The 12557-nt window shown below is 50.4% G+C and overlaps 1 protein-coding gene across 5 annotated transcripts in view; it reads right to left on the bottom strand.

Moving 5' to 3' along the window:
- TENT5C (terminal nucleotidyltransferase 5C) overlaps nucleotides 1-12557 on the bottom strand; it is a 37356-nt gene that overhangs the window by 4852 nt on the left and 19947 nt on the right. For 3 of the 5 annotated variants that reach the window (XR_011325158.1, XR_011325162.1, XR_011325159.1), the window contains 2 exons: nucleotides 5021-5107; nucleotides 1407-1466 (listed from right to left, as the gene is read on the bottom strand). The gene's annotated coding sequence lies outside the window, so the exon portion shown is untranslated. Of the gene's footprint in view, nucleotides 1-1406; nucleotides 1470-5020; nucleotides 5108-12557 lie in introns of all 5 variants that reach the window. The other 2 variants (XR_011325160.1, XR_011325161.1) reach the window with 2 other exon arrangements.

Below are 12557 nucleotides of genomic sequence, written 5' to 3'. Positions count from 1 at the left end.
GCCCAATGGATTTTCTTTAGTCTCCCATGGGAAAGGTCCCAAGTTAGAGGGATAAACAACTGAGTACATAGACCAGTACCATGCAGTCTGCACTAGGCTGAGATGAGGATGTGGGTTTGCTAAAGCAGCCCTGAGCTATACTGGAGCAGTGAGAGGCAAGCAAACCTGCTGCAAGGTGCTGTTTCCTTCCAAAGTTGAATGAGAGAAAGATGGTTTATGCCTCAGCATTGGGATACAGAGCCCTCTTAGCTCATATGCTTAAAACTAAAGCAAAGCGTGTGGTGTGGTGGGGAGGGTGTTCCTCCTCTGGTCCCAGGGTTGATGGAGCTCTCTCCTCCAGGAGAATGGGCGGAAAAGTTGCTGTGTAAAGGTTAAGGACTGCACAGACTAAAATGCTACAGCCCCAGGCCCTCTGCAGCATGGCCTCTGCCTCCTTTGAATACCAGGTGGATTTCTGATAAGCAGTCAACTACTTGACTCTACAATCCCTCTGAAATATTTTAAATGGCAAAACCATTCACAACATGTATAACTGAAAAAATGCCAAGATTCCTAATGCAATTTAGACATAGCTATGGGAGAGGTGGCTTTGCTTGGAAGGACATGTACAAAAACGAGGGGAAGGGGATTGTATCAGATGATCCACAGCAGCCTGTCTGCCAGCACAGCATCTGTTTTTAATTGGCTAATCAGATCCTGTTTGAAGCTTTTCTCAGCTGTGCTTCCCTTGAAAACCAGATTCCTCTTCCAGATGAGGCAGAACTGCTTGTGATTACAATGTGGTTAGCACAAGAGCAGCAAAACTCAATGTATCGTGTGCTCAACACTTTCACCAAAAGGTTACGAGAAGCAGCCTTTACTCCAGCAAAGATGTAGGCAGCAGAGCCTCTTCTTGTTCATTCCTCCCATCTACTGGAGGAGTTTATTCTCCCTTTTCTGAGGGGTAGGGAGGAAGGTTGTTAAATGCCCACCCCTGTGCTGGGGAAGAAGGACCGCCTGAGACATCAAGCAACAGTTCAGTGTCCTCCTCTAATACTGATGCTTTTGAGTGGAACTGATTTTTAGGAGTGAGATCTGGCTTTATAGCCAGGGAGTCAGTAATGGCATGAGTAGCCAAGCTAGGTCCTGGGGAGATGGTCTGGAGAGACTGTACCTGGACTAGAGACACAAGCCAGTGTACACACCAAATCTCCATCGTGTCTATGTTAGTCACCGTGGTCCTGATTCATCTCTGCTGGTGTGTTACAGAGCAGTAGATGTAGTGTTGTGCATCTTTTCCCCATGAAAACCTCTGTGCCTGGTACCTTCAGGAAAGGGCTTCCTGGGCATGACTGGGGAACGCTTTGGGTGGGAGGGTCTTCATACTTACCACAAACCTGAGCTGCTACCCAAGCTGCAGTTCTTACCTGGCACATGGATACACCATCTCCTGCGTGGTCGGTGCAACGGGGCTGTAATCTGGCTTTCTGCTTGAAGAAAAAGGTGAAGGTGAAGTTTCAAAGGTGGCTATAGTGCTAAGTAGAGTTACTTTATCAACAGGACCATTCACAGTTTGTAAGACCACTTTGGTTTCTAGCATGGCACTGTAACAAACTTACACCTACCATAAAGCAACACTGCACGAAACCAAACAGATGTATTGGTATGCGAGTGTCCTGCGTACCATCCCACAGAACATGCCTAGTGTTGTCCATCGGTTTACCATGCTTATTTCCTAGAAAGAGCTGGTTGCAAACCCTCTTTCTCATTCTCGCCAGAATGTTTGCGCAATAAGGAGCTCATAACTCGCATGGTTTAAAAGGTTAATAACAGCAGCTGGCTGCTGTAACAACTTGGACACACTTAGGCATTGCTAATTTGGCAGGAAATAGCCATGTTTGCATCATCTGAACAGGTTTGCTTATTCGCAAGTAAGATGTTACCCTGTCTGCTCAGAAAGGGCATTTCAAAGGTGGCTTTGCATATTGAAGAATAACACTACAAGAACAGGGAAGGTGCAACGTGGCCCCTTGACTGAATTGGTAGTGGTGGTAAAGGAAACACCTGGCTGGTGTTCGTTAGCTCTGCTGATTCTCTGGCTCACTGATCCATCGGCATCCTCTTTATTGGATCTTGCTGCATTGGGTTTCTACCGGAGCAGTGAGTCACCACGTGCCTGCTGGATCAAACGCTAGGGAAATGGCAAAAGCGTGCAAGAAAAAGTGCAGTTTGGGGTAGCTGGATCCGTAGCAAATGAACCTACTCAGTAGCAGCTGACAAGCAATCACAGGCTAAGTGTAACCAAACTCTGTCCTCAGAGTCGCATACATCCTATGCGGACTCGGGAGTTCCTAAAAGTATTTGAGCCACCTCCTCAGTGAGCTGCAAGGACCCAGAGATGAGCCAGTAGCAGGAGATCCCAAAAGAGAGTCACTGAACCAGCCTGGTAAGCTTTCACCCAAGCACAGAAGAGTGGAGAAAGAAACCTCAGACCCTGAGGTCACTTGAATCAGCTGCCATCGGTAAGTAAAGCCGAATCAGACCAGCCCATCAAACCTTTCGAGTCTGCAAGATGGGGGGGAAAACTGACAGAAAACATAGCTGAAACTCTCCCTGAAAATGGTCTGCATTGCAGGCCAGGGGCAATCCCCCTTTTCTGGTCCCAGAAGGCTCTTCTGAAGGTGGCCAAACAGTACGACAGTTCAGGAACATGAGATTCTCTGATCTGTTATGAAAATGTATCCAGAAGCTCATACACACAGTCAGTACGAAATGTGAACTTGGTAAGATGTTACTGAGCAGAGACCAGCTGGTGGTCAACAGCATGGTCAGAACGATAACATTAAACAAGAATTTCTGTAAGTCCAGAGCCGTAAGAAAGACACTAAGCAGAAAAGCTGCTCTGTTATGAGACCAGACAAGAGCATTTCAAAAATGCAAACATATTTTACAGTAACGGTAGGATAACTTCTTTAGGCAGGTCCCAATGAAGTAGTTAGATTAAAGGGAAATGCTCCATGTCCTGTCTCAGCAGCTTTGTTTGCACTTGAGCATCTCTTTGAACTTAAGTCTGTTACAGTAGTATAGCAAAGTGTTTTTGAGGGACTTATCCAGGAATTTAAAAAAATAAATAAAATTTTAAACCCTAACAACTGATGACCCCAAAGCACAATAAGTAGAAATGTTCTGCAGCCTGGCTGGTGCAGTAGCAGCCATCAGTGGGACTTGCTGATGTGCCAGCTTGGGACAGCAGAGCCTAGGGGTGTAGGAGGGGTACGGAGTACAGCAGGGTGTACCAAGACCCAGAGAAGATGTCGGAGTTTGCGCAGGTGGTGTGGCCGTGAGCAAGATGACCTTTTGGACGTTTTCAGAGCCACTGATGCAGTTAGGCAAATTCTCCTCTGCCGCATCACATTTAAATGTTTCACTCTGTGCACTGCGATCATCATGATCATTAGGGAGCAAAACTAGTTAAATAGTCATCACAGAAGCAACCGTGCAAAAATATTTCACCATTAGCAATGAGCCTTCAAAGCAAGTCACTAAAACCAGACTTTGGGGCTGCCCCCCCTGCAAAACCCATTGCTCTCTCCTGCCCCATCCTCCGGTGGCCCATTTCCAAGGGGTTCAAAGTGCAACACCTTTCCAACACCTGGGTTGGAAAGGCATGTCAGCGTTTGCTGTTGGATGCAAGTTATTTTATTGATTCAGCTAGGCAGCAAGCAGCAGAACTAGAAGCAGTCCTTACACCTGTGGAAAATACATTGCAGTCAGCAGCAAGGTTTTTCTGATGGAGGACTACTTCATTAGCCTGGTCTTGCACGCACCCACTGCCCGAAGCAATGCTCATCAGCTGGGTGGAGGAAACACACTGCAACCCTGGAGCAACCAGCAAGGACGACAGGGGTAGCGAGTAGTGCTGGTGGCATCCCATCCCATAGCACGGCTCGGAGCAGTTTTAACCCATCATCATTAAATTAAGCCTGTTGACTCCAGACACTTCTTGATGTTCGGAGGTTTTGGGGTTTTGGCTTGGGGTTTTTTGGGTGGGGAGAAACAAAGCTGTTTAGGGCCCCCTCCAGACTTTTCAGTCGTTCTTTGATCTGTCACGGGGTCTGTGAATGGAGCGCGAGCCCGCACCTAGGCACTGCAAGAGAGATGGGTGCCGTGCCCGTGGCAGCAGGGCACAGCTGGGAGTTCGCGCTGCTCCGAGCCCTCCACCTCCGGCTGCCAGCACCCCATGCAGTTTAAACAGCATGGGGTTTGCTGTGTCTGGCAAATCCCAAGAGAGGAGCAGCTGTAGCAGCTCCAGGACAGCGGTAGAGGAACGTGCACATGAATCCAGAGAGAAATGCTCTTTTCTCTTGGCACTCTAGCAAGCTCTAATGAGAAGCAGCCCACCCGAGCTTTTGAAGAATGAACTCACCAGGAGACTCCTCTGCTCTGATCAGCCTCCAACCCTCTCATCCGCTTAGGAGAAATAATAAACTGGGACATAGGAGTTATTTTCATACGCACAGTTGAGTAACCTCACACAGGGAAGACTGGCGGGGAGGACGGGGGTGATGTTGGGGCTGCCTCCCCCCCAGGACCACGCGATGCAACAGGGAGCCTGCAGAAAGTCTCTCGGTCCCTTTGGAAAGTTGTTGGGGGGGGGGCAGTGACAGGGGGATGGGGTGCTCTGTTTCCCAGGGCCCAAACAGGCTGTATTTTGTATTTTTTTTTTTTTTTTAACCTGGGCTCAGTCCTGGCTCATGACGACTGCCATGTTCTGATGTGCCGTTGTGTCCCAGGACAAACCCCCGCTTGCCCCCAGCATGGCCTGGCACAGCACCAGCAGCACTGCTCGGCACAGCCAGCCCCGTCCTGGGCAGCTTCTTGGGACTGCACAGACAACCAAAGAATAAACTTTGGTTTGTCTGATGGCCCAAACTGTGATACTCATGAGATTTCTCTTCCTTTTTTTCCTTAAATTTTAAACTTTTCACTTTTTCAAACTTTATTATTTGCCTTCAGCATTTGTTTTCCTGCTGGCAGACACCTTTTTGAAAAGTCACATCCAGTCAACTTCCTCCCATCCTATTCTTGCCACTTTCCAAGCCAAGTAAGGCAGATTTGACTTTCTGTTCTGGAAAAAGAAAAAAAAAAAAAAAAAAAAAAAAAGAAGGAAAAATAAAATTGTCACAGAACCATTTGTTTACCCAAGGACACAGATGCCAGGAGCAGCAGCACAGTGAATGGGGAACCGTGTCTAAGTCTGCACTGATCATGAATTTGGTCCCCCATGCCTGGCACTAAGCTGGCCAGGGTTGGGGAAGCCGTGGTGGCCACCAGGACAGGCTTTGGCGCAGCTGGGCCTCGGGGCTGAGGCAGAGGGAAGCCGAGCAGCTGCTGCCAAAGCGATGCTTTTGGGGGAGGGCAGCACTGATTAGGGGCAACCCTGAGCCCAGCCGTGCCTGCTCGCCGGCAGTGGGAATGGGCCTGGCAGCGGCCAGGCTTTTTGCAGATTTCTGCTCAAGCTGTTCAGCCTGTGGCATGCAAACATAATTACTTCTTTTTTTTCCAAGAGCAAAAGCAGCGATGTAGCTATGCCTCTTTTTTCCCCAAAGCTTTAGCAGCAAAAGCTCCGTTCATGTTTTGCAAAAGCTCCTCAGCTGGGCAAAGCCAGTGGGCAAACCAGCAGAAGGTTTTTTTCGAAGCAAGTTCCGATCTTTCCCAAGATACAAGCCATATCAGTTAAGCCGAAATGTCCTCCCTGGGTAGAAGATGGTCTCATGCTGTGGAGTGAGTCAGCCCTTTGCAACGTCACTCCCAGGGGCAAAGACAGGGCGATGACAGTCTCTTACGGTCTCCTAAAGGTCGCAGGCAATTTGTGGCTTTGTGCGAGTTTTATTTGTTGTAGGGCTTTTGCTTTCTGGTCTATAAAAATCCCAAGGTAGCCAAGAAGGGGTTTGGGGTTTGGGGTTTCTTTAGACATAGATTTGTTATTTAATCCTGAATTGGGTTCTCTTTGCATGACCTGCAATATTTCCCTAACATCTCCAGTCTCCATCCTGTTTCCTGCAGGAGGACAGTTAGATAAGGATAAACAGAGATGGAAACTTTCTCCATTGCTAGCTGAAGCAGTGACAGCTCTTGGAATTTTCACATAAAATGCTTCTTCCAACCACTTGCCAGACATCTGGAGACAAACGGCTGCTAAAAGGAACCAACATAAAACATGTATGTTTTGAATTGTTTGATTGACTAAAATATTTTTGGAGCCTCTTGGTTGCTCTTGTTTTTCCCCCTTGCTTGGGTTGTGTCAAATCCATCTTCTACACCACCAGTACCAGGCAAAGTCTTCCAGGAAAAAAAAGAGCAACCTATCAAGACCTAATATCCTAAATTAAAAAAAAAACAAAAAACAAAAAACCAAGAAGAAACTCAAGTCTGCCAATGTTGCAGGTATTTGTGTCTGCTTCTAAAGAAACAAACAACCAAAACCATTCCCCAAACAAAGCAACTGTCCTCCTTCCTCCCCTTTGCAAGACAGGCTAGAAAGCCAACTCTCCTTTCTGTTTTAATCCTGCTTTTCAAAGAAAAAGGAAGTTTTCAAGTTGGAGACAGAATGAAATGGGCTAATTTATGCCAGCAATTTGCATTGAGACTTCCAAAAAGCTTTAGCCCACCAGAGAAGGGCAGAACCATAGGGCTTATACCCCTACCTGGCAAATCACTGGAGGCAATAAATAAAGGAGAAGCAAAGACACATTTAGAAACATCATAAACCCACTGACTGTAGCCAGGGGATGCCTGCTGCAGAGCAAATGCCATCCTCTCACAAACCCAATGGGATGTTCAGCTGAGCCAGCCAAAAAGTGGCTAAAAGGGAATGAACTGACATTTATTTGTACTTTCAAAGATTTTTAATAAGGTCTTTTGTGAGGTAATCTGCAGACACAGCGTATGGATATAGGCTTGGGGGTTTTATTTTCTTTCTAGCCGTTCTGATTTGTGGTATTTAACCTAAAAGTTATTAAAATAGATATTAAAACCTTCCTTACTAGTACAAGGCCATATGGACTTGACTTGTTAGTTCCTGACCTGTATATTTAAGGAAGAGCAAAGCCCGGTGAGTCCTGTCTCCTGCAGTACAAGGGGAGAAGCGCTGCCACACCTCAAAACCAGGCAAAGGGGTACAAACATGGACGGGAATATTTGACCACGCTTCCGGGGCAGTGATTAAGGTTAGCAAGCCTAAAGATGGGTTTGATTCGGGTTTAGGCTGGTAATGAACTGTCTTGAGCATGGCTGGAGGGACACCCACAGACCTTTCATGAAAGCACCACATGCAGTTTCTCTTCGACACCCTAGCATCTCCCATGCTCCTGCAACTAACTGTACCAACCTTTTCCAGCCAGGAAGCGGCACACAGCGGCTCAGTAGACGCCTTTTATAAATTATTTTTGGCCCACTTTAACCATCCATCCTAATTTCCCGGGCCAGCAGCACTTGCCCCAGCAAAACCCACCTGGCAGGCTCTGCCACAGGAGCGATGCTGGCGGCAACCACAGCCCAGGATGCCAGCACTCAGGAGAGGGGTTGGTGCAGTTGCTGCCTCCCTGGGGATGCAGCTTCTGCAGCATCCCGAAACACGACGTGACTCTTCAGCTACAGCAGAAGCTCAGGGTTTGTTTTGCCTCCCTTTTCTGGGATAAATGTCCAGGTCATGCAAGCCCGGGGGCACATGTTGGGGCAGCAAGGATTGCCACCGGCTGGACACTAAGGGTCTCTCCAAAAAGGCTGTGGCTGGGAAAAGGGTCCCATCCTGGCAGGGAGCCTTGCCTCACTGCCTCCTCAAGGTCTTTTCAGGATCTTTTCCTCCAGGACAAAACATCAGCCATCTTGTGCACAGCTGATGTTTAGTCTGACCTCGCTGCCGTGTCTCCAGCATGCTGCTGCCTCGCAGGGATCGCTGGCTCTCAGGTATTTCGCATTGTGGAGCTCACAGGCAGCGACTGAGCTGCAGGGTTACGGCATGCCCTTAGCACTAGCACTGGCTCCCCTGCAAGGCCGAGAGGCAGCTCTCAGGGTCCCATGTGCTGGCCTGGATGCAAATGCCGGAGGACTGGCACCCGGCATGGGGCAGAGCAGCCAAGAGGCTCAGCCGGCAGCGTGAACTCTATCAGATGCACCACAGCTGCCATCCACAGCTGCCAAACTCTCTGAAAAACTCTGACTTCTCTTCAAAAAGTCGCGTTCTATTGCAAAACAGAGGGGTTGGCCAAGTGAGCACATTACTCGCCCCATCTGCTGCACTGTATCACTCAGACATGGGGGCACAAACCCTCCTGGCGTCACAGAGACCTTTTGGTAGGACCACGTGTTGGGCTGTTCTGTGCTCCCAAAGGAGCAAGTGCCTCCAGGGACTACACGCACCAAATTTTCAGATGGGTTACTAGGATGGACTATGAACAGCTCAGAAGCTTCCTAACCTGGTAACTAGGTCCTCCCACACCCACACATCGGTCCTCCAGGGTGGACAGGAACATCCCCACCCAGGCACCCACCAGGCCCAGGCTCCCCAGGGTGGGATGGAGATAAGCACAAGCAAAGCAGGGTGTGGGCGGCACTGGGCACATGGAGGACTGGATTCAGGTTTGGGAAACAGCACAGCCAGGCCACTAAAGAGCCATGCATGGAGCAGGTACTGCATGAGCTACAGACCCCATTGCAGGACACTGCTCCAGCAGTGGGCACCCAGCTGGCACTGGGACAGTGGCTCAGTCCATCACCAGGCTGAACCAGGGATACAGCAGCACATACAGGATTTTGCTGGTGTGTAGCATTTCACTTGCAAGTCAGCCACCAGCTCCCCAGAGAGCTGCAGAGTTTGAAGGCATCATATGAAACCTCTACTTATAGACCCTCACCCAACTCAGCCAGCCACCTGGGTGCTGGTGTCCTCTACCTGCCTATGTCAAACCCCGTGGCTGTGGGTGACCACACTGACAGCGACCGATGGAGACGGAGCAGAGCCCCGCTGCGACGGGCTCCACGCTGGCCACAGCCCCCATCTACTTGCCGGTGCCCAGGTCAGAGCACAAAACCAGGGGCAGGAATGGTTTTGTAGGGTGTAGGAGTGCAGGAAAGCAGTGGGACAAATTCCTGACCTCAGGGGCATAGAGGCGGCTCCACTTCCCACACCATCTGCAGGCACGAGGGGAGAGGAGGAGAAGGAGCAGGATGGGGACCAAAGCATCTTGCAGAAAGGGTCCCCCTCACTCACGTACCCCAGGAAACACCTGGTTCGGGCTTCAGCCGGGAGCCTGAGCCACCGTGCGTGCGCAGGAAGAGGTGGCTGGTTTCTCTCTCCTTTTCTCCCTCCCCTGTTCAGTACATTAATGGGCACCTGGGTATGCTATGAAAGCTTTCACACAGGCTGCACCTGGCCCTCCGGCTTTGTCCCATTTTAGCTGCCATGTCATCTCACAGAGCTGCTGTTTTGAGTCAGAAAAGAGCATCGAGAGAGCGGCTATTTCCAGCCATAAGCCCTGCTGTACCACCGCCTGGGGTCTAAAGCAGCCAGCCCGGCTGATGAAAAAGGTCAGGAGAAGGATGTACTTCACAGGACACTGACAGCTCCCAAGTGTCCTGGCTTTGGTGTAACCAGGATGCCCCTGCTTCTGAATGTTTTCCCTTTTGGCTTGGGCTCCCCAGGACACCTGGCTTCTCCTCCAAGGCGATGGCACAGCCTTGATGGCCATAGTACCTGCCAGCCGGTGCCACTGTGGCACCAACGGGAAAGCGAAGCATGTGTGATGCCTCCAACAGAGAGGGTCTTCTTCTGAGGCTGCTGAGGTTCTGGTGGTCCCCTACCTGAGCACAAACCAGCTTTTGCTTAGATCCAGCCCTAGATAGCTAAGTCTGGCCCTAGGTTCAGAGGCTCCCCTTTCCATTTTCTCAGGCCAAGTCCAACACACAGCTCCTTCATCCCAAGCCATGCCCAAGCCTACAAAGAGCTACAGGTGGCTTTCCTCATGCAAGCTGCCTGGGATGGACAGGGAGCACCAGCTCATCTTTTATAGCAGCTCCCTGCAGGCTCAGAAGGGCAGCAGTTTATCAGTTCCAACCAAAAGCATAACCCCATGTTAGCTCAGCAAGCCAAGCCACGCCAGGGAGAGGATACATTTCTTCACTTCGCATTGCCATAGTGTGGGTCTTCTCCCCAGAGAGAGCTGAAGCAGCGCACGTCTCATCATGGGGCTGAGGAGGAGGCTGCTGGGCAGCTGCAAGCCTCCCCATAACATCTTCCAGGGGCTGAGAGAGACCAGAGCTGCTTTGGCCCACGTCACGTTTCACCAAGCCAGTCCTTCCACCATCTGAAAACTGTGGTGAGACCTGTCAGAGAGGCCAAGCTGGGCTGAATCCAGCTAGTAGCTGTGTTGCAAGCAACATTACTCATCCCCTTGCTGAAGAAGCAATGGGCTGGATGAAACTCAAATGTCAGTATTTATAAGACCTCCAGCTGCCTAGCTTCTTGTTCTGGAGGTGAGGGGGAACCTCCAGGCTCCAGAGCTTTATTTCAATCCACCAAACCTTTCTCAGGCACTGCAATCTCCTGTGATACGGGGAGCCAGCTCCCGTGCTGGAGTTCCAGCTCTGCCCATTCCTTCTGCAGAGCAGGAGGATGGGTTGTGCAGAAGAGGGGCACAGCCCCTTAACTCCTGGTCCATGAGCCAGCCACGAGGCTGCTCCAAAATGCCAGCTGGGATCACGCTCGGCTGTTTTGGTAGCAGTACCAGAGCTAGCAGTGGAGATGGAGAGGAGGTGGGGGGCTGGCTGCAGCGACTCTGCCAGAGGTGAGGGACTTGCATGGCACTGGGACGTGCCACTATGCAGGGCACGGTAAGACTCCTGTCCCGCATAGCAACAAGGCTGCCTGTGATGGGCTGTTTTGCTGCCTGTGGTCTAAATCGGGCTCTGTGGCCAGCACCAGCTTCACCACTGAGAAGCCAAGGTAAGGGGAAGTGAAAGCCGCAGGGACTGTGACACCTGCTCTGCCTCGCTGTTTCGCTTGTCTCTCTCAAGAAACCTTGAGTTGCTATATTTGAGCACTGATTATCTCCTGGCTCTGTTCTTATCCTTGTTTGTGAAGTTTGACTGAGTTCACGCACTCCTGTGTACACAACGTGCCACCCTCTGGCTGCCAGGGAGTGCTCACAGCTGGTCGGGATCCTCCCCCCCCCCCCCGCCCCCGCAGGGACACGGGCTCCTGGGGAGCATGCAAATGCTTTCCCCCCGGCTTTCTGCACCACCGATATGCCAGCACACATGCAAAACTGGAGAGGAGCTGCTGACAGCCCAGGCTGGGTGCAGGCATCCAATTCGACAACCCCTCCATGCTGCATGGCAAGAGGTGCCCAGAGATGGAGGGTATTAGCCCTTGTCCTGCAGAGCAAAGCACCCCTCCAGAAAAGGCAGGAAAGCCACAGCAGGGCCTCTGCAATTAAAGAGGGAGAGGACAGGGATAAAGTCAGCCCAGCTGCAGAGCAGTCCTGCAAAGGGGTGCAAAGGGAAGGCCAACGTAGGGGAGCAAGCAGAGGCTGTAAGGGTTGGGGTCTGTGGGAGAGGAGGGAGAAGAAAGGAATGTCACTAAGCCCCAGGCCATCCTGGGTGGCTGGACTCCTGAATTCCCTGTTGTCCCCCATCAGCAGCACCTTCTTGTTCCTGAGGGTGGTAGCATTGATTTTTCCACTCTAGCAGACCTGCCAGCTTGGGGAGGGCTGTTCCACAGCGTGACCCCTCTTCTCTTCAATCCCATCCCATAGCAGCTCTTCCTCTCCCTCTATTTGTCTACCATTGAAGGGACCTTTAATTCTCCTAGGAGTCAAAGATCACTCAAACCCACTCAGGCTTTCAAGCCAAGCCCCAAGTCCCCTCACCCTTTTTCTCCCCAGCCAGAGCAGACACACAGGAGGGAGACAGCTGAGGTGGGCAGTTGAGTCCCCTTTGACTAGGTGCACCAGTACAAGTAGGGAACATCATACCCCAGACAGAGCTTTTACAGGCAGCCCAAGAGAAATCATCTGTGTATCCAGCTCCTTCCTCCCATTGACATTTCCGTGGTCAGGTTGATCTAGTCCTGACCTCTCTATCCTTAGTTACATATTCTCCCTTCTGGTATTTTCTGTCTTTGACACACTGGTATCACACTCTTCCATACAAAGATCTATACAAGAATCCATACAGCATGGCCTACCCATTATTTTTCTACCACATGTCAAGGGGATTAGAAGTTACATGTTAAGGTACTGCCCAAACACTGCTATGAGCTAATACGTGGTCTCCGGCCCCAGAGAGTGAGCAGACTGAAACAGGGCAGGGAGCTCACACTGTAATGCCAGAAGAGAAGAGGATATCTACTATTCAAAACCAACATCCAGGTAAGCCTTGCCTTTTAAAGGTTCTCAGCTGGCTGGAAACAAGTCCCTAGTGGTTTCTTATTAGCATAAACTGAGCATGAGGTGGGAGCTGAGGTGGGAAAACTTTTCTTCTCATATTGGTTCCATTATAGTCCTAGACCTGAGTTATCT

The sequence above is a fragment of the Haliaeetus albicilla genome, chromosome 6, assembly GCF_947461875.1.
Source record: "Haliaeetus albicilla chromosome 6, bHalAlb1.1, whole genome shotgun sequence".
NCBI classification, from domain to species: Eukaryota; Metazoa; Chordata; class Aves; order Accipitriformes; family Accipitridae; genus Haliaeetus; species Haliaeetus albicilla.
This window is presented reverse-complemented; position numbering and strand designations above follow the sequence as displayed.